Source organism: Equus asinus, chromosome X (assembly GCF_041296235.1).
Source record: "Equus asinus isolate D_3611 breed Donkey chromosome X, EquAss-T2T_v2, whole genome shotgun sequence".
In the NCBI taxonomy this organism is placed as follows: domain Eukaryota; kingdom Metazoa; phylum Chordata; class Mammalia; order Perissodactyla; family Equidae; genus Equus; species Equus asinus.
This window is the reverse complement of record NC_091820.1, coordinates 77350279-77370990: the sequence shown is the minus strand read 5'-3', so window position 1 is coordinate 77370990 and position 20712 is coordinate 77350279.

Below are 20712 nucleotides of genomic sequence, written 5' to 3'. Positions count from 1 at the left end.
TTTTTTTTTTTGTTTCATTTTTGTGAGGAAGATTGGCCCTGAGCTGACATCTGTTGCTAATCTTCCCCTTTTGGCTTGAGGAAGATTGTCGCTGAGCTAACATCTGTGTCAATCTCCCTCTATTTTATGTGAGATGCTGCCTCAGCACGGCTTGAAGAACAGCATTAGGTCCATGCCCGGGACCCGAACCTGTGAACCCTGGGCCGCAGACGTGGAGCACACAAACTTAACCACTATGCCACCAGGCCGACACCAGGATGAAGTTTTCAAGTGTCGTGTGCCTATCCTTATTTTTTCCATGAGCCTTGTAGTTTTTACTGTATTATATGTATAGCACAGTGATTTTTAGGACTACATATGTATTAGAAGAAATTCATATTTTCAAAATAAGCATTATAGCAAAAACTCCTGGATATGTACATAATATATCCAACCTAGGAAGAAAGCTCTCCTTTCCCACCCCAGGACTCTAAACTTAACATGCTCATTTATGCATTAATCGCTTTATTGAAATGATAATCATCACAGTTTTGAGTGAACACCAAGGTCACTTTTTTCTTATAACCAGAGTACCCAGATGGCTAGTAAATAGATAGTATCTTTAAAGTAGAATGACCCAAATGTTTCTCTTCTGATTTATTACCAAATAAGTGATCTTCTGTTGACACAGAATGGTATATACCTTAATCCAAATTGTTCTACTGGGACTCTGAAATACAAGAAAATAGGAAAGAAAGTCTCAGAAAAATATAGATTGTGAAAGGTCGGTTCTTATTTTATATACAGCTTTTTCTTAATATATACTGTTATTCCATCAGCTGGGCTTAAAATTATACATGGATCTTGCATCATACTAAGCATATTTAGAATGAAATTAGCTCAGCTCTAACACCCCTGATTATAGTCTCACAGGGGATGAGAGGATGAAAGACCTGAATGCTCATGCACAAGATGTGAGCAAATGATAACATTACCTTTAAAAGCTTAAATTACACAGGGTGAGAGAAAACAAGTACCGGATCAACGTGCATAGTTTGTGACAGGAGTTAACAGAATTTGTTTAGTTATATCTTTGCAGCTATTTTCCCTAAAAGGAAGGATGGTTTTTTAGAAAAAGTATTATGATGAAAGTTAACGTGCTGACTAATTGCTAAGATGTGAAGCAGCAGGAACCATAAGACGTTGCCGGTGGGTGTGTAAAAACAGACAATCACTTCGGAAAACTGACTGGCAGCTTGCAATAAAATAAACATACGTCTACTCTATGATTCAACAATTCTACTCCTAAGTTTATAGTCAAGAAAAGAGGAAATCTATGCCTGCCAAAAAGAAAAAAAGTTTGTACAAGATTGTTCATAGCAGGTTTATTCATAATAGCCAAAAACTAAAAATAATACAAACATCATTATATGGGAAAATGGGTAAAAATTGTGGCATATTCATGCCATGGATTACTCCTCAGCAATAACAAGAAATGAGGAACACAAAGTAACATGAATCTTGTAGATATTATGTTGAGCAAACCAAGCCAGATACAAGAGAGTACATACCATACAATTACATTTATATGAAGTTGAGAAGCAGGTAAAACTAATCTATGGTGTAGAAATTAGAATAGTGGTTGCCGCTGCTATGTGACAATAAATTACTATAACCCAGCAATCTATTATATAATGTAAACATGTGATGTGAGGTAGAGAAAAGAGTCTATAGATTCATGAGAAGTTGAAGGCCTCAAAAGCAGTCAGAAGTGACCATTCCAACAAAAACTTAAGCCATGTGGTATGGCAGGAATTGCATCTGGAAAAGAAAAGAAAGATGGCAACCTTGAGACGAAGTAGTTAAGGCATCCTTTTTCTCTTCAGAAAATATGTCTCTGGGTGCTCTATATTTGATCTCTGGATTTCAAGGTAATTAAGGGAGACCTTTGAGTAACCCACCTATCTCAGCAGTCTCAGAAGGGCAGGAAGTAAATAACCTATGAGGCTGAAGATAAAAATGGTTGAATGTCAAAAGTCCACACTTCAGGGGTAGTGCAGTCCCAGTGGAATGACACCTCTTGTCTTTAGCTATTATAAGTGAGATGGAGGGCATTTAAAAGACCAGGAATCTGGCAGGCAAGTGATGAGGTCTTGCCAATTTCATATGCTAGAAACAAACATGATATGGTAATATATTACTTTAATTAAATTTCTTAATCTAACTTCATGCCATAATGATCACAAGGTAGAAGGAGTGGAAAAAGAATGCTAACTGGTTCACTATAAGAGATATTTTCAGGAATACTATATGCAAGACAAAGTGAAATATTAATAATCCTTTCATAATAAAATTACAGAGCAATGAACCAACTGGGAAAATATTTACAACATATACTATAGATAGTGTGTAAATATCCCTACTCTACAAAGAACTATTAAAATTCAGTAAGCAAAGTATGAATATCGAGATAGAACAATGGATTAAGAGCATTGACAAGCAATTCACAGAAAAGGAAATATAAAGACCAATAAATATATGAAAAGTATTCAGATTAACTAGTGATTAAATAAACGATGAATGAAAACTTAAAGACCAATAATATTCTATTTTTATTTCTTGAAATTATATTTATAAAATTATCAAACAGCCATGCAATATAATTCTATAAAAATATTAAATATTTTTGTTTTAGAAAAATATTTGATGTCATGGGAAAATGTTTGTGATATATTGTAAAATGGAAGGGAGATTTTCAAGACATTAGGTACAATATGAACAAATTTCATATTTTCAAAAGTGGAAATATTCATAGGAAAGGATGCAGGCAAAATAATGTAAGGAATATTTTTGGGCTGGAGATAACTCTTTATACTTTGCGATTCAACTGTTTATACTTTGCATCAATTTCTAATGATCTCTTTTGATTTATTAAGAAACAACTATTATTAAAATATGTAAGAATAGTAATCTGGAATTTTTGAGGTGCCAATAGGCAGCACTGATTTTACATGTGAAATCACATAATCATTCCTACTTACTTAACCAGAACGTTTTGAAGAAAAATAAAATACAATCCCTGCCTCATAGCCTTTGGTAATGTTATGAGCTGAATTTTGTTCCCTCAAGATTCATTATGTTGAAGACCCAAACTCCAGTGACTGTATTTGAAAATAAGGTCTTTAAAGAGGTGATTACATTAAAATGAGGTCATTAGAGGGGGGTCCTAACCCAATATGGCTGGTGTTTTAATAAAACAAAGAGACACCAGGAGCGCCTGTGCACAGAGAAACTACCGTGCAAAGGAGCAGCAAGAGAGTGGCCAGCACAAGCCAAGGAGAGAGGCCTCAGAGGAAACCAACCCTGCTGGTACATAGATCTTGGACTTCCAGCCTCCGTAAGTGTGAAAACATAAATTTCTTTTGTTTACACCACCAAGTCTGTGCTATTGTGTTATGGCAGCCTTAGGAAATGATACAGGTAATATATGTAAGATAGACATAAGAATTGAGTATAGTTCATCTTTTGAGATTGAAGATTAAAACCGAGTGTCTTCTGTGCCCTTCAGTTGAGTGGAGAAATCAGAGGCCTTCTGAGAAAGAGAATATTGATTCTTCAGAAAACAGTTTAAATAGCATTTAGAAAATTGTATAATTCCAAGTATAGAGATCTCCTTTCTTTCATAATATTTCTTACTCAGATGTCATCCCTACAAATTGATAAATAGCAAGTTTACAAGTAAAACAAGCATTCCTAAAATGATTAAAGTTGAAACAAATATCAATTCTAACCAAAGTCTTGAGACCCCTAACTAAACAAACAAATACGGAAAAACTAGTTTGGAACAAATAGCTAATAAGCTTTTAAAGTCAATGCAATATTGCTATGCCTAACTTGGCAAGGATCCTTTTAAAATAAAAATTGCTAAATTGGGACGACAGAGAAAGTGAAATTAAAATGAGGAATTATTTGTAACTTTCCCAGAAGTCCCCTGTGTCTAGAAAACCAGTAGGCTGACAGGGTATTGGAAGGCCCAGAGAGAATTCTAAATCCTCTGTTCACTGCAAGTTCAGACACATGTTGGGTATTTCTAGCTGGAGGGTCAACCTGTCATGGTTATTTGTTTGTAGGAGGGACTGAGCGTGGGCTTCATGGGAGCAAGAATACCCAGACATATTGAAGTAGAAAGCCAGTCTCTCAAAACTGTGATCCTTAAACTCTTGCGGAATAAAAACTCTCTCTTGTCGCCCATCTTGTCTCCTTCACAGGACATATGATGGATAAAGGAACTGGCCCTGAGGGGAGAGAGTAGTGGGGACGCAAACTTTATCAAGAACAATGGTTTGTGGACAGTGGGGCAGTATGACTTGGAACATGTAAGAGCTTGTATTCTCCAGTTCACAGGGGCTTGTTGTCAGAGACTAGGGAATGTGAAGAGGGATTTCAAAGGAGGACAATAGAAAAAAGTATTGATCATTTGTGGCCTAATAATATAAGAAAAACTTCAAATTAACAGCATGCATTGACTGAGCACCTGCTGTGTACCAGGCATCTTGCAAGGTGCTGTGTATACCAAGACCAAGAAGGCAGAGTTTCTGGCTTTATCCCTTGAAACAGATCTAACATGACTTTCCTTAAGAGACATCGAATAAAGATAACCATAAACTATTGAGTCCCTTGATCTTTCCATCTATTGTCCTAGCCGCTGGGCACTTCAAGAAAACTTCAATTTTATCAGTAAACAGTAAAGGAAGTAAGGAGCCAGTGAAGTTTCAGAGATCTTTCAAAAGATACATCCAAGATACATCAATACTACACTCTTCCCTTTGTACTCTGTTAATCCAAGCCACCTGTAGCATTCATTTATTCATTCAATAGTCATCTATTGGGCTCAATTGTATGGTCAGGCACTGTGCTGGGTGCTGAGGATATAACAGAGGACATAATGGAGCTTATAGTCGAGATTAAAAGCAAAAGAAGTCAATGACAACAGCCAAATCAAGGCATCGTCTATATGTATAATACAAAATTAGTAACCCTTGGCTGTTAAAACTTTAAATTTCAATTTTAAAACTTGATTACATTACCCCAACAGATTTTGTTTGAGGTATATTCTATGGAAATGAATGATTCCTTTAAAAAGAAACACAGTAGCTGAAATCAGAACTGTTCATTGAACCAGCTGTTAGATAATCAAATTGCTCACCACTATTCAATTCCTCGCCTGTAACAGAGTCGTACGCTCCCATGCTCACCGTGTAACTTGCAAGGCCCACTTGCAGGTGAAGTGCATGTTGCCCTCAGTTATCGGGGTTGGCCATGCGACTTGCTTTGCAATGTGAGTAGACATGATTTATATCATATCCTAGAAGAGGCTTTAAATGTGATCACATGTTTGGCTCTGCCTCTTGCCGTGAGAATGGCATGTATGAGTTAGGGGCGGCTCAGCTAAGGTCTGAGAACTAGAAACACGTGCAGCAGCATGAAGCAGAGCCACAGCTCATCTACAGCCAACACATAACACGAACAAGAAATAAATGTTTACTATCGTAAGCCCCTGCACTTTGGGGGTGTTTATTACTACAGTAAAGCTGACTAATACCTGACTTTTCCTTAAATTTCACTTGACATAAACCATAGTAGTTTCACAAGTGAACATGCTAAAGTAGAGGTAGAGAGGGGAGAAAGCCTCATTCTTTTTCCAAAAGGACCAGCAGATTAGAAAGTTTATATTTAAAATGGTTGTGTGATCCATGGTAATCAAGGTCTTTAAATAAGATTATTAATAGGAATAAATAAATAGTTACTTAATGATTTTTAGCTTTCCAAATTATACTGTTTCCTTAAAAATTTAGTATTTAGGCAATTTGTAGTAAATGATGTAGGTCTAGTTTTAAATGTTTAATTTTGCTACTTTAATAGAGCTTTAAAAAAATAATTTTATATCCATTATAGAGAGCCTGTAAGTCCATTGACCACAGCAGTGTTTCTCAGTGTATGGTTGAAAGACCACCGACATAGGAATCACTGGAGAGGCTTATGAAAAATGCACCTTCACAGGCGCCCCTCCCCTCAGACTTGTTCAATCAGAATCTGGCAGTGAGTGGGCAGAAAGCTACATTCTTAAGAAGCTCTCCAGTATTTCTGATGCAAACTAGAGTCTGAAAATCACTGTTTTAATTTTCCTTTTATTGTTCCGATCAGTATTAGTGAATTCAACTATCCCCTGACTTCACCCTAAGTGCAGTTTCAGTTGTTTTGACTAGAAAACGTCTTGAGAGTTGAATCAGCACACAAAGTGTTGGAAAACATAATGTTCTGCTTATAGACAGAAATTGTGGGGCTTGTAATGCTATTAATAATCACTTGAGGGGTGAAAAAGGAACAGTTCTGGGAAGCTTGCGACAGAAGGAGAGACCCGCAATTCTTTGAATGGTTTGTGGAAAAGCGGAACCATTAAATTACATAGATATGCACATAAAGTCTTATTCATTTTAATGATGTAGCAAAAGTGCACTATGAGCCCTGCCAAATTAAGTCTTCATTCCCTGAAAGTGCCTTCTTGTTGATTTGTGAGATATTTCATTATTTCTTTAATGAGCAAATATAACTCATTCTTCAAATGCACTGCCCTCCTAAATTATAGTCAGGGACCTAGGCTTGCAGAATTTTGAAATAAGAAGGGACCTTAGAGATCATCTAGCTCAACGATTTCATCTAATAGATGAACAAACTGAGATTTGGAGAGACTACGTGATAGCTTAACTGTAGACAAGCTACCAAATTATTCACCGCAATCTGAATAACATTGGGAATATTTTTATCGCAAAGCACTAGAAATGAAATCCAGGATCTCTAGATCACAGAATTCTAAAAAGCTCTATTCCGCAAGATAAAATCGGGAATCTGAATTCATTCTACAAACAAATATTGAGCTTCTACTCTGGGCCAGGTACCTTGTTAATCCCATAGCACGCAAAGATAAATAAAAGATAATTCCTGCCCTCTGAGAACTCCAAGTTGTCTGGAGAATAACAGTTAATACTCAGTGAGTGTTTTCCATGTGCCAAACACTATTCCAAAACACTTACGTGTATTAATTCATGTAATACAAATAACAACCCCACAGGGCAGGGACTATTATTATTCCCTTTTTACAGATAAAGAAACTGAAGCATAGAGAGGTTATGCAACTCACCTGAAGTTGCACAGCTAGTAAGGGATTGTATTAGTTGGCTAGCACTGCTGTAACAAAGTACCACAAACTGGGTAGTACTGACTTAGAACAACAAAAATGTATTGTCTCACAGTTTTACAGGTTAGATGTCCAAGATGGAGGTATCAGCAGGATTGGTTCCTTCTGAGAACTGTGAGGAAAAAGTCTGTTCTATCGCTCTCTCCTAGCATCTTGTGGTTTGCTGATCATCTTTGACATTCCTTGGCTTCTGCTGCAACACCCCAATTTCTGCCTTCATCCTCACACGCTGTTCTCCCTGTGTGCATGTCTATGTCCAAATTTCCCCTTTTTTATAAGGACACTAATCATATTAGATTAGGGGCTGTTGGTTCACAATCTCAGGAGTTCCACAAGTGAAATTCAAAACGGTCCCCCAAACACAGAGGGCAAGGTGAGACGGAAGAAAGAGGCAGACCACTCTAGATTGGTAGGTGGCAGTATGAACAAGCAAGGCAACTTACATACGTGGCTTGTCTTAGGAGGCCACAAGACGAGTAAATCTCTCCACTTGCCTGCCGGAATCTTAAAAGTTTATATAAAGGCCTTAATGGGGTTCAGTCACATGCCCAGTGGTGGTCTCAAGAACACATTACTCTCTCAAGGCTGTGTCTTTGAAAGTGCTCCTGGTGAGCATGGGCAGAACGTAGATTCCAACAACAGGGGAAGGGGTAACCAGCCTCTGATTGCCTGGGTCCAGCTCCTCAGTCAAACAGCGGTCACGTCCTCTTGATGGCGACCTCCAATAGGGGCCCATCCTATTTCAGTATGACCTCATCTTAACTAACTACATCTGCAAAGGCTCTATTACCAAATAAGTTCGCATTCTCAGGTACTACGAGATAGGACTTCAAATTTGGGGGGCACAATTTAACTCATAACAATCCATCCTCTAGCCCTCAAACACTCGTCCTTTTCACATGCAAAATACATTCACCACATTTCTACAACCCCCAAAGTTTTAATCATTCCAGTATCAACTGGAAGTTGAAAAACTCATCCAAATATCATCTAAATCAAATAGGAGTGAGATCTGGGGTATGACTCATCCTGGGGCAAAATTCCTCTCCATCTGTGAACCTGTAAAACCAGATAAGTTGTTAATTCCCAAAATACAATGGTGGAACAGACACAGGATAGACCTTCCCTTTCCTACAGGGAAAAATCTGAAGGAAAAAAGGGGCCACAGATCCCCAGCAAGTCTGAACACTAGCACGGTAAATGCCATTAGATTTTAAGGCTTGATAATAATTCTCTTTGGGTTGATGCTCTGTCCTCTGGACCCGCTAGGGTTGCAGCCCTGACCTCTGAAACCAAGGAGGAGCTAGTCTCTGAACCACCTTTGGGATCTTTCCTCCTTTTGTTGAAGATAATACAGTTTTCAGCTGAATATCTCTATAGACTCATTCCTATAGTATCTCAGAAGTCCAACGACCTTCCTTCATTTCCTTCCATTTCTGTCACCTTCAGTCCAAGCTGGCAACATTTCTCCTGGGATGATGATTAGATACACAAATCATATGCCTACTCTCTTTAGCAAATGGTTATCCAGCCATGCCATTTACTGTAGTTTCCACAGTATACTTTCTCATTTTTTGGTAATATGGATAGGCTGAGAATTTTTCAAATCCTCAAGTTCTGGTTCCTTCTTGCTTAATATTTCCTGCTTCAATCTCTCTTCTCTCTCTCTCTCTCTTTTTTTTTTTTTTTTTTGAGGAAGATTCGCCCTGAGCTAAGATCTGCCACCAATCCTCCTGTTTTTGCTGAGGAAGACTGGCCCTGCACTAACATCTGTGCCCATCTTCCTCTACTTTCTATGTGGGACGCCTACCACAGCATGGCTTGCCAAGCAATGCCATGTCTGCACCCAGGATCTGAACTGGTGAACCCCAGGCTGCCGAAGTGGAACGTGCGCAGTTAACCTCTACGCCACCAGGCCAGCCCCTCTCTTCTCTCTTATTTTACTATAAGTGGCAAGGAGAAATCAGGTACACCTTCAACACTTTGCTTAGAAATCCCATCAGCTAAATATCTAAGTTTATCATTTTTAAGTGCTACATTCCATCCAATAAAACAAAATTCAGCCAAGTTCTTTGCCATTTTATGTTAAGGATTGCCTTTCCCCCGGTATTCAATAACATGTTTCTCATTTCTGTCTGAGATCTCACCAGAAGCACCTTTAACATTCATATTTCCAGCAGCATTCTGTTCATGATGATATATGTATTCTCTAAGATGATAGGAGCTCTCTCTACAAATCTCTTTTGTTTCTAAGTCCTCACCAGAATCTCCCTTAACATACGTACTTCTATCAACAATCTCTTCAAGGCAATCTAAGATTTTTCTATCAAGCGCCTCAAAACTCATATCTTCTACCCATCACCCAGTTCTAAAGCCACTCCCACAGTTTTAGATATTTGTCACAGTAGCACTCTACTCCAATACCAAAATCTATTAGTTTGCTAGAGCTGTAGTTACCAAATACTACAAAATGGTCACTTAGAACAACAGACATTTATTGTTTCACAGTTCTGGAGGCTAAAAGTGTGAGGTCAAAGTGTTGTTGGGATTGGTTCTTTCTGTGGGCTGTGAGGGAGAAATCGGTTCCATGCTGTTCTCTTAGCTATCGGTGGTCTGCTGGCAATCTTTGCATTCCTTAGTGTTTAGGAGCATCACCCCAATCTCTGCCTTCATCTTCACATAGTGCTCCCTCTGTGAGCATGCCTTTGTCCAAATTTCCTCTTTTTTTAGAAGGACACCAGTCATATTGGATTAGGGGCCCACCCTACTGCAGTATGACTTTACTTAAGTAATTATTTCTGCAATGACACTATTACCAAATAACATCACAATCTGTGGTACTGGGGAGTTGGAATTTCAACATATGACTTTTGAGGTGACAATTCAACTTACAATAGGGGTACAGACAGGATTTCCTTTCAAACAATCTGGCTCCAAAGTTTTTACATGTTACCACTCTGCTAGGTATGCGGTATAATAAAGGTCATAAGAAAAATCGTATGAACCCAGATAAGGAAGCAATTAATTTTGTCTGATAGAGCATGGTTGGGAATTGGAGGAGGCTTTCCATAGAAGTAATGGTTGAGTTGAATTTTAAATTATGAATCAGGGTTCACCAGATAGAAAGAGCTGAGTGAGCAAGTGCACAGAAGTGAGAAGGTATCTGGTATGCCACCACCTCTCACCCATATTACTGCAGCAGCCTACTAATTGGTCTCCTTGCTATTGTCTTTGCTCCCCTGTGATCAATTATCCATCAACTGCCAATAATCTTTTTCACAAAGGCAAGTCAGATCATGTGATTTACCTGCTCTCAACTCTCTAATAGTTTCTCATTATACTTAGAGCAGTACAAAGTATTTACCGGACCTTCAGGACCTACCTGATCTGATCTTTCCTAACTTTCCAACATCACTTCCTACCATTCTTGCCCCGATTTTTAAGCCATGGTTACACTGGCCTCTCCCCTGGCTGTTCCACATTTCGGAATATTTTTCTTCTAGATTTTCACATGACTAGTTCCTTCTCATCATTCAGCAGTCAGCTCAAATGCCATCATCTCAAAGAGGCCTTCTCTGATCATTGGATCTAAGTGGCCAACCCCCAGGCATCCTCTATCACATCTTATGTTATTTTTCCCCTCGTGGCACTTGGCTGTGGCACACAAATAAATCATTGTGTATTTATTTGTTTACTTGTTTATTGTCTGGCTCCCTCTTCAGAAGATAAACTCAGTGAAAGCAGAGATTTTGTCTTATTCATGGCTCTATTCCCAGTACCTAAAAAGTACCTGAGACTTTATAAATAATTGTTAAATAAACATCTCTATTCAAGAGCGTTTTTGATGCAGTGATAATGGCAGAAACCACAATGCAATAAGATGAGGCGTGAATAGGGGTAGAGAAGTAGAATAGTGGGCATAGACCACTTTTCCAGGTAATCTGTGTGTTGCAGAAGAGAAATTGGGGATTAGGGGAGGTTTTATGTTTGGTCTGTGGTTATGATTGTCATCGCAGATAAGCACACACACAGGCTGACTAGAACAAAATGGAGAGAGAAAGAGAGAGAGTGGGAGGCAGAGAGAGAAGAAAGAAGGAGGAGATAAGAGAGATAGGGAGAGAAAGATTAGATAAATGGGAAAAACTGGGTAATTGATAATAAAGTCTCAGTGGAAATGGAGGGTAGGAGATCAAGAGCACCATGGATAGGTTATCTTTGGAAAAAAGCGAGGGCACATCTTCCTCTAAGACAAAATTAAGCAAGGCAGGGATAAGTGAACGTACAGACATGTCTGAAGGCTGAGGGAAGGGATGTTGAAGAATATCACTGAGGTAAGCTGCTAAACCCTCTGCCAAAAGGAAGGCCTGAAACGTCAGGGATCTTAATGAGATTGGTAAGGTTTAGAATGGCTACTGCAGGGTTCAGGAAAGGGAACCACTTAGGGGTGAGTAAAAGAATGGTTGAGCTGTGTTGACAGCTGAGGTCGGAGATCATAAATTTGTAACGGATCCAGTCTAAAAGGATATGTGCTTTTTCTCCAGTAGAACTCTACAGCCCTGAAGCAGAAGTGGGGAAAAAATGAATGTTGCAGAGTTGGTGATTGGCAGGGCAAGTTCAGCCGAAGATTAAGACAGCTGGAAATAATATAGGTGAAGAGTTACCATTTTAACTAGTTAGAGAAAGAAGCAGAGCTAGGAGGACGCTAACCATCAGGAGACCAGCGAGATGGTATTGAAAGCTGAAAGTAAGGGACTGGGGAAGACGGTGTGTTATGGTCATAAAATTGGAGTTCAGAGTTTAAAAAAAGGAAACAAAGGTGAGCTGAGGGAAGGATGGATTTCAAAGAAATAGAATTTTGGAGAGGATATTAGAAATGCTCTCTATCTCGATAGTGGTGGTGGTTTTATGGCTGTATTACAGCTGTCAAAACTCATTAGATTGTACATTTTAAATGGATGTGGTTTATTGTACGTAAGTCAATCCTCAATCTACTTGATAAGAAAAAAGTTTTTATTTTTTTAATTGAAAGAATTTTAGGTAATGGCAAAGTTCAGCTTGCAGCAGTGTTGCTAAACTGTAATGTTGGTAAAGGTCACTAGAAAAGAAATGTAGAAATTGTAGGACCAGGTATTCGCAGTAGCCAAAGATGAGTGAGGGTACTGGATGAGCCAGACTCAGTCCTCAATGCCTACTTAGTAACCTGGAAGCAGGGTTGTTGAAGAAAACATTTTAATCATTCATTTATCATGTTATTATTTTTCGTTTGGTGTTGGTTTACTTCCAATTGACAAGTAACTATTTTTAAGTCCAGATTATCTAACTGCAATACTGTCAAATTTACTCAAGGAATTCCAAATATTGCCAATAAAGGCTCGGGTTAAATGTGAAGTATTAAAATCAGGATTATTATCACCCATTGAAAAAACTGAAGTCATTCTATGAATCGATACAAAATACCATTTACATGACTATATTCCTTGGAACAAAAATTCTCTGTCTCTGGGCCGTTGTGGTTTCTAATCCTGCTGCTATTTTAGGTCTTACCTTTAATACCCATGTTCCTAACAAAATAAAAATGAAAATCGCACTCTTTCTCAGAACACTAAGCTTCCTCAATTCATTCTCATAATGGATTGAAAAGAAATAGTGTGAAATTTGGAATACAAAGAGAAGGAAATTAGTTGCCAAAAATAGAACTTTGTCTTTTTTTTTAAAACCATATCATGTTTCTTGCCAGAAAATACCAGATTTTTAATGCATTTCAATAAGATACCTGTCTTATAATTGGCAATACTTTTTAAAATAATAGTATTTCCCCCCAAGGAATAAAAACCTAAAAGCTGCCTTCCAGATATAAAAATCAGATGCTATTATTTTGATTAAAATGTACATACACACAAATACACACATTTCACAATGAGGAAATACCAGATATAGTATAAGAAGGAAATGAAGTGGTCATTTAATAAGGATTTGTTAAAACTGAAAGAAGAACCTCACTCCAGTCTCAATTTAATTGCATATCACAAAGTTTGAATATTTACCTAAAGGATTTTTCCCTCTTCCTACTCCTCCTACACACACACACACACACACACACACACACATGCGTGTGCACACACTTTTTTTCACCAAACTACTCTAAAAGCAACCCTTTTGAAAGAGATCATCTAGGCAGAAGCACCTAGGCATAAAAACTGTACAAAATTAAAATGTATCTTCATACTGTATACATTTGCTTTACATTATCTATATGAACATAAAGAGGAAAAAACGACGACACGATAGAAAAAAAGGAATTTAAGCTTATTGGGATCATTTAAATTCTTTTGCAGCAATTGTTAACTCAGCCTGTATTAACTTAAAAAATAAGATTTTAGAAACCACATATTTATGGGTAGCTATGATAAGTTAAAATGCTCTGAAACGATCAAGAAAAAATTAAGTGAACTTATTGCTAAAACCAGGTACAGTTTCCTAAACCAACCCTGAACTATGTCTTTAAACAGAATAAAAATATTGTAATTTAGAGATTCATTGTAATCTAATATAAAAACAGGGCTCAACAGTAAAATTGGCCTTAATATTCATACATTCATTCTTTCACTCACTAATTCATTGATCCATTGGTTAAACATTTGTTAAGCATCTACCATATGCGACTCTGTATCCACAGAGATGAATAAACCAAGTTCAAAATTCAGTAGGAGGACAGTCAAGGAAACAAACAACTGCAATAAAATGTGATGTGCACAATAAACTGGAAAGGTTTGCACACACTTTGAAAATTTTGATTCTCTCTTTCTAAGGCAAAGAAAAAGGAACAACGCAGGCTTTAATGCATTTTGAATTGTATATTCTGATTACAATATTAATTTTTTAAAAAAGACATAATGAAGAAAAGTCACCTGTAATGCTGCAACCCAGAGACAGTTTATGTATATCTACTTCCTATCATTCAATGGGATATATATACATATACATATATGTAGCATATAAGGTATATTATATATGTACAAAAAATGTATTATAGAAAATTGGAATCATACAGTACATAATTTTTGCAATTTTATTTTTTAAATTATTTTTATTTTGTAAGCATTTTCCATGTTATTAAATACTTTCTTAAAATGGCCGCATAGGATTTTATGATATGGATGTATTATAAGCTATTTAGCCATGCCCTGTGTTAGACATGTAGATTCTTTCAAATTTTCTGCTAGCATAAACAAGACTTAGATAAATATTCATCTACTTTTTTTTGTTTTTGAGGAAGATTAGCCCTGAGCTAACATCTGCTGCCAATCCTCCTCTTTTTGCTGAGGAAGACTGGCCCTGAGCTAACATCTGTGCCCACCTTCCTCTACTTTATATGTGGAACGCTTGCCACAGCATGGCTTGCCAAGCCGTGCCATGTCCGCACCTGGGATCCAAACCAGCAAACCCCAGGCTGCTGAAGTAGAATGTGTGAACTTAACCGCTGCACCACCAGGCCAGCTCCTCATCTACATTTTTATGCATAGCTCTGATTATTTAGCATAACTTCCTAGAAATATAATTTAAGGGACAAAGCAATAAGGAAGATTTTAGGTACATACTGTCAAATTGCTTTCCAGGAAGTTTAAACCAGTCTACATTATCACAAGTAGTATATGAAAGTTCCCATTTTCTCCATCTCATTGATACTACTTATTAAAATTTACTACTCTTTTACTACATGAAAATGGTATTGAGTTATTTAATTAACATTTGTATCATTATTAGTGACTTTAACTTATTTTTCATGTTTATTCATTTTTCTATTTTCATACCAATTTTCCATATTTCCATGTTTTCATATTGTTATTAATTTATAAAAGCTCTTTATATATTAAAATATATTAAGACGGTCACTATTTGTCATATATATTTGTCTGGCCATTTTTTACCACTTTTTTTCATTTGCCTTTCAATTCTGTTTGTGCTTTAAAAAAACATAAAAACTTTAATTTTTCATTATGCTAAATCCATTAGTATTTTCCTTTTGTTTTCTTTTTTATAAAGGATTTCTTTAACTGGCAATCAGATAAATCTTCTCTTATTATTTATATCTATTTGTACATAGCTTGATTTATTACACCTAATTAATTAATCCAGCTGCAATTCATTTTGATGCATGATATGAAGCAGGGACCTATTTATTTTCCCAGAATCATAATTATCCAATCACTACCTATGAAATTACTCCTACTCTCCTAGTAGTTTGAAATACCATCTTTATCGTGTATAAATTTTTATAGCTCTCAGTTATTTTGCTGGTTTTCCTTTTCAAGTAAATTGTTCTAGCACCAGGACTGTATCATTTAATTATTGTAATGCTACAGTACATTTTAACGTGTTGAACAGCAACCTCTCTCAATTACTTTCGATTTTTCAGATTTTTTCCTCATTATTTACCCAGCTTTATTTTTTCAGGTGAACTTAGAATAAGTCATCTTCTTTTTCATATCAACCATTTTATGGGAAAGAAGTTTGTAGGCCTGTCATCTTTCCTATTACAGTATTTTGACATCAAAAATAAAACGTTGAGCAGAGAAAGCAAGTCACAGAAGAATACATACAGTTTGAGTCCACTTACACAAAGCTCAAAACAAATGATACATTGTTCAGGGATACACATACCTATGGCAAATTTATAAGAAAAGTAAGGAAATGACTGGCTCAGGTCTAAGGATAATGATTTCCTCTATTCCAGGAAGTGAGATCAAATCCAGCACAGACACAGTAGGAGTGCCAAAGGTATTGATGAAGTTCTACTCCCAGAGCTGTGTGATAGGTACGTGGGTGGTTTATTATGATTATTATCATTAGTAACATTCTAGTTAGTTGTTATATTTCTTGGAAACTGCAATATTTTAATATGAAAACATTGAATTGACAAAACTAAATAAATCCAGGAAAATCAACACCTTTCCTTTGTACTACCATTAATCAGGAAAATATAAATTAAAATCATTACATTAATAGTAGCAATTCTACATATGACATACCTAGCAATAAACTTAATAAGATATATGTAGAAACTATTTAAATTTTATGAAGAAATCCATATGCTCTACTGAGAGAAATTAAAAAAAAAAACTTGCATTAATGAAGAGACATAACATGTTCTTCAAACTACTCTATAAATTTAATGCAATCCCAATTACAATCTCTACATAATTTTTTTTCTTTGAGGAAGATTAGCCCTGAGCTAACTGCTGCCAATCCTCCTCTTTTTGCTGAGGAAGACTGGCCCTGAGCTAACATCCATGCCCATCTTCCTCTACTTTATATGTGGGATGCCTACCACAGCATAGAGTGCCAAGCGGTGCCATGTCCGCACCCGGGATCCAGGCTGGCGGACCCCGGGCCCCCGAGAAGCAGAATGTGCGAACTTAACCGCTGCACCACTGGGCCGGCCCCTCTACACAATTTTTAAACTAAACTAAATGTCTCTAAATTTTGTCTCAAAAAATGATTATTAGATTTGCCTACCAAGAAAATCTTGGAAGAAATTATTAGTGAAGAGGGACTTGACCCACCTGATAGATATTACACCCTATTGAAAAGCTGCAACTATTAATACAATGGGACGCAACTGTCAGAAGAGATTGAGAACATTAATAGCATTTGGTGATTTGTAAGTACTTGCTACAAACTGTATATTCCTTTAACTCCTTTACATTCATTATGTCTTTTAATCCTCACAATTATTTCAGGTAGATAATGCTATTACTTCAATTTTTACAAAAGAAAAATCTAGCGTGGCTGACCATCCTGGTTTGCTCGCGACTGTTCCAATTTTAGCACTTAAAATCCAGAATCCCTGGACACATCTCAATCCCCCGCAAACTGGGATGGTTATGCACCCTAGAATTGAACTGGAGAGCTTATGTAATTTACTCAGAATATCACAACAGGTCACTGGTGGAGCTGAAATTTCAATCCCCCTCAGATTCCAAAGCCCGTGTTTTGACATTGCATACACTCATATGATTAAGGTGGCAATGTAAATGACCGCGGCAGAACATTGTGGAGCAACTGGCTAACCACAGACAAAACACTTAGACCAACACCTCACCCTTTACGCTAGAAAAAATTATCGACAAATAAATAATTTAAATTTAAACATAAATTGTGGATGAAAATATAAATGAATAGATGTGTAATCTTGGAGTAAAGATGGACATTCTAAACATGACACAAAAGCTAGAAACCGGAAATGAAAAGATGAATAAATATGTTTGCATTAAAAAACATATCTACAACTTAAAACATCACAACAAATTTTTCTTTAAAAAGGATACATAGGGAAAATATTTGTAACACAGATGATAAATACTTAATGACCTAAATATATAAAAATCCTCAAAACTTATTAGGAAATATCTAAACTACACAATAGGAAACTGGGCAAAGGACATTAGTAAGCACTTCAGAAAAGAAGTACGAATGACTAAAAACATGAGTAAAATGTCATACCTCGAATGGTGACAAAATAATGCAAAATTTAAAAAAATGCTATTTTTCCTGAAGCAGATTAACAAAGATTAAAAAGAATTAATAATACCTAATGTTGATGATTGCATGTAGGCCTTCCATACATATGTGGTTGGTAGGAATGTAAAACAGTAAAACATGTGAAGGCATTTTGACAATATGAATCAAAAGCCTTAAAATGCATACCTTTTTTTTGGTGAGAGATTGTCACTGAGCTAACATCTGTGTCAATCTTCCTCTATTTTGTATGTGGGACACCACCACAACATGGCTTGATGAACGGTGTGTAGGCCCGGGATCCAAACCTGTGAAGCCCACGCTGCTAAAGCAGAATGCGTGAAATTAACCACTATGCCAGGCTGAGAGAGGTTAACAGAAGGACCTAGACCCATATTTATTTATATGCTGGGCTTAACTTCCCCCAAGTAGACATATGTCAAAGATTCAACTACAGGGAATATTCAAATTTGTTTCAAGACATGTTTAATATGTGCTATAATCAGTCAAGCTCCTTATGATCTGTCTTAGAGATCAGAGCACACATGCCAGTCAAAAAATGTCTTTCCAAAATAACAGAGAATTCAGTCTCTACCCTGTAATTAACAGAGCTATCACCACCGAAGTCTGCCTGAATATTCAGACCGTGTGAGTTCTGCTCTGCCACAGCTCTCTCTGGACTACGCATTGACCACCTGCTCAGATTCTTCACCTTGTTTCTCTCTATATATTGATTTTTGATTACTTTCAAGGCATCTACTTCTAGTGTACTGAAAGATGAAATTGCTGATATTCAACCATTTTTGACCAACTAAAATGACAATTTCACATGTTCAACTTACTATTAAAAAAAACACAGTTCCTCCATGTCTGTATCCTGAACTACTTTGTTTGACCAGCCAAGACAAATGTCTGCCCCTCTGCTGCCCACATTGCAGGTGCTGTCAATGAACCATGAGCTGACAACGTTAATAGACTCCACTTACAACCCTCATGGCTCACCTACATATTTTCTTCTAAAGTCTGACATTTAAAATAACATGCTAGAATTTTACACTTTATTTTCATGATATCATTTATCTAGATGGCCGTCCTATAAGGAAGAGGATGGGAGGAGAGTATACTCAGCTGAATATTATTCAAGAAAGATCTATTTCTTTCAGTCACTTTTTTGGGGAGAACACTAATTAACTGTGTGAATTTCAAAGGTATTTGCCATGACCTCTGCCTCAATCTAGAAAATGAAGGGGCATTCATCAAATTTATTGTCCAAAATGTAGTATTTATAGACACTGCAGCATAGCTTAGCCACTACTGCTACAAACTTTGGAGTCTGACAAGCTCAAATGTTTGAACAAATTTGTGAGTCAGTGTCCTCATCTGCAAAAGAGGGGTAGGAATTAGACCTACCTCATAGGACTATTAGGATAATTAGATGAGCTAACACATGTAAAATGTACTCAGTACAGACAGATACATAATAAATGCTTAATTAAAAGTAGTTTTATGGCCTCTTAAAAATTTTCTTATGCTTTTAGCCTAATTCCCTAATCATGAGCTAGAACCAGGTCACCAGATTTGCAAAACAGTCTGCAATATGGGGTGAGAAAAAGCAGAGAAAATGCCTTACTGTAGATTCTCTATGAAGGAGCCCAGCGATTCCTCATTTGGCCGACACTTCTACTTGCCCTTCAGTTCCACTCATTACACAGCCAATTAAGGTAGGGAGTGAATGATAGGGTAGAGGAGAGTTCCCTCACCCCCAAATTGCATTCAGGGAACATAATTTTCTGTGTGCAGAGGAGAAACATTTAGCATTATTCTTAGTGGATTTTATATCACAGTTTATAAATAGAACTTTAAGATTGAAAAAAAATGCATCCCTCCCCCAGCAAGTTGGCCTTGAAAATACAGAGTGGATACAACTACAGTTGAAGCCACTTCTCTGGGCTTACCACAGATACCAGTAACTTATCCTGACCAGCTGAAAGGCAGGGGGCAGAAATTCGGGCTTTGGTTATCCTCAGCTAAGGCCAGACAGATGCTCAGCGGCCATCTAAAGCTACTGCTCAGCAGCCAAATAAGGGTACGCCCACATAGCAAACAGAGGACAAACTTGACAACTCTGCTTTCTACATGAGAATCCAAGATGTCAATCGCTAAGCCGGGTCAGCAAAACCCTCTGAACTCTGAGAAGTTTTTCCCTGAAAAGACTTCCAAGTATTTGTTCCGGAGTCCTAAGTGCAGGCATAGCCGGCGGCACCTGCAGCTGCCAAGGGCCCTTCATTCAAGGGATGCTAAAGGCCTAGTCTGACCACTTTGGGTACCAGAATGTTAACTGCAATTATCATTTTAGAAACTTTTTTCTTAATATCTGATCAACTTCTTCACAAAGACAGGAAAGATTATATTTCCCTGAGTCTACATCCTGTCAAGATTCTGCTTTTCTTAACTAATTCTGAAATTGTCCCCTAACCCTGACAGCTGGTCAATATAGCCCAGAAGAAAATAATCACATGCAGCAGGGATCAGATCCCAACTCTGCACTTACAAAGGATATGACATTGGGCGAGTTGTCTTGGTTTAAAAATCTGTAAAGTTGGGTCAGCCTGGTGGCGTAGTGGTTAAGTTTGTGCACTCTGCATTGGCGGCCCAGGGTTCACAGGTTCAGATCCCAAGCGTGGACCTACACACAGCTCATCAAGCCATGCTGTGGCAGCATCCCATACACAAAATAGAGGAAGATTGGCACAGATGTTAGCTCAGCAACAATCTTCCTCAAGCAAAAAGATGAGGATTGGCAAGAGATGTTACTTGGTGCTAAATCTTCCTCAGCAAAAAAAAAAAAAATCTGTACAGTAAATATAATAACAATACCTACTACATAGAGTTGTTGTGACAATAAATTATATATACTTATATATATAACTTATATACTTATATTATATTATATATATAAC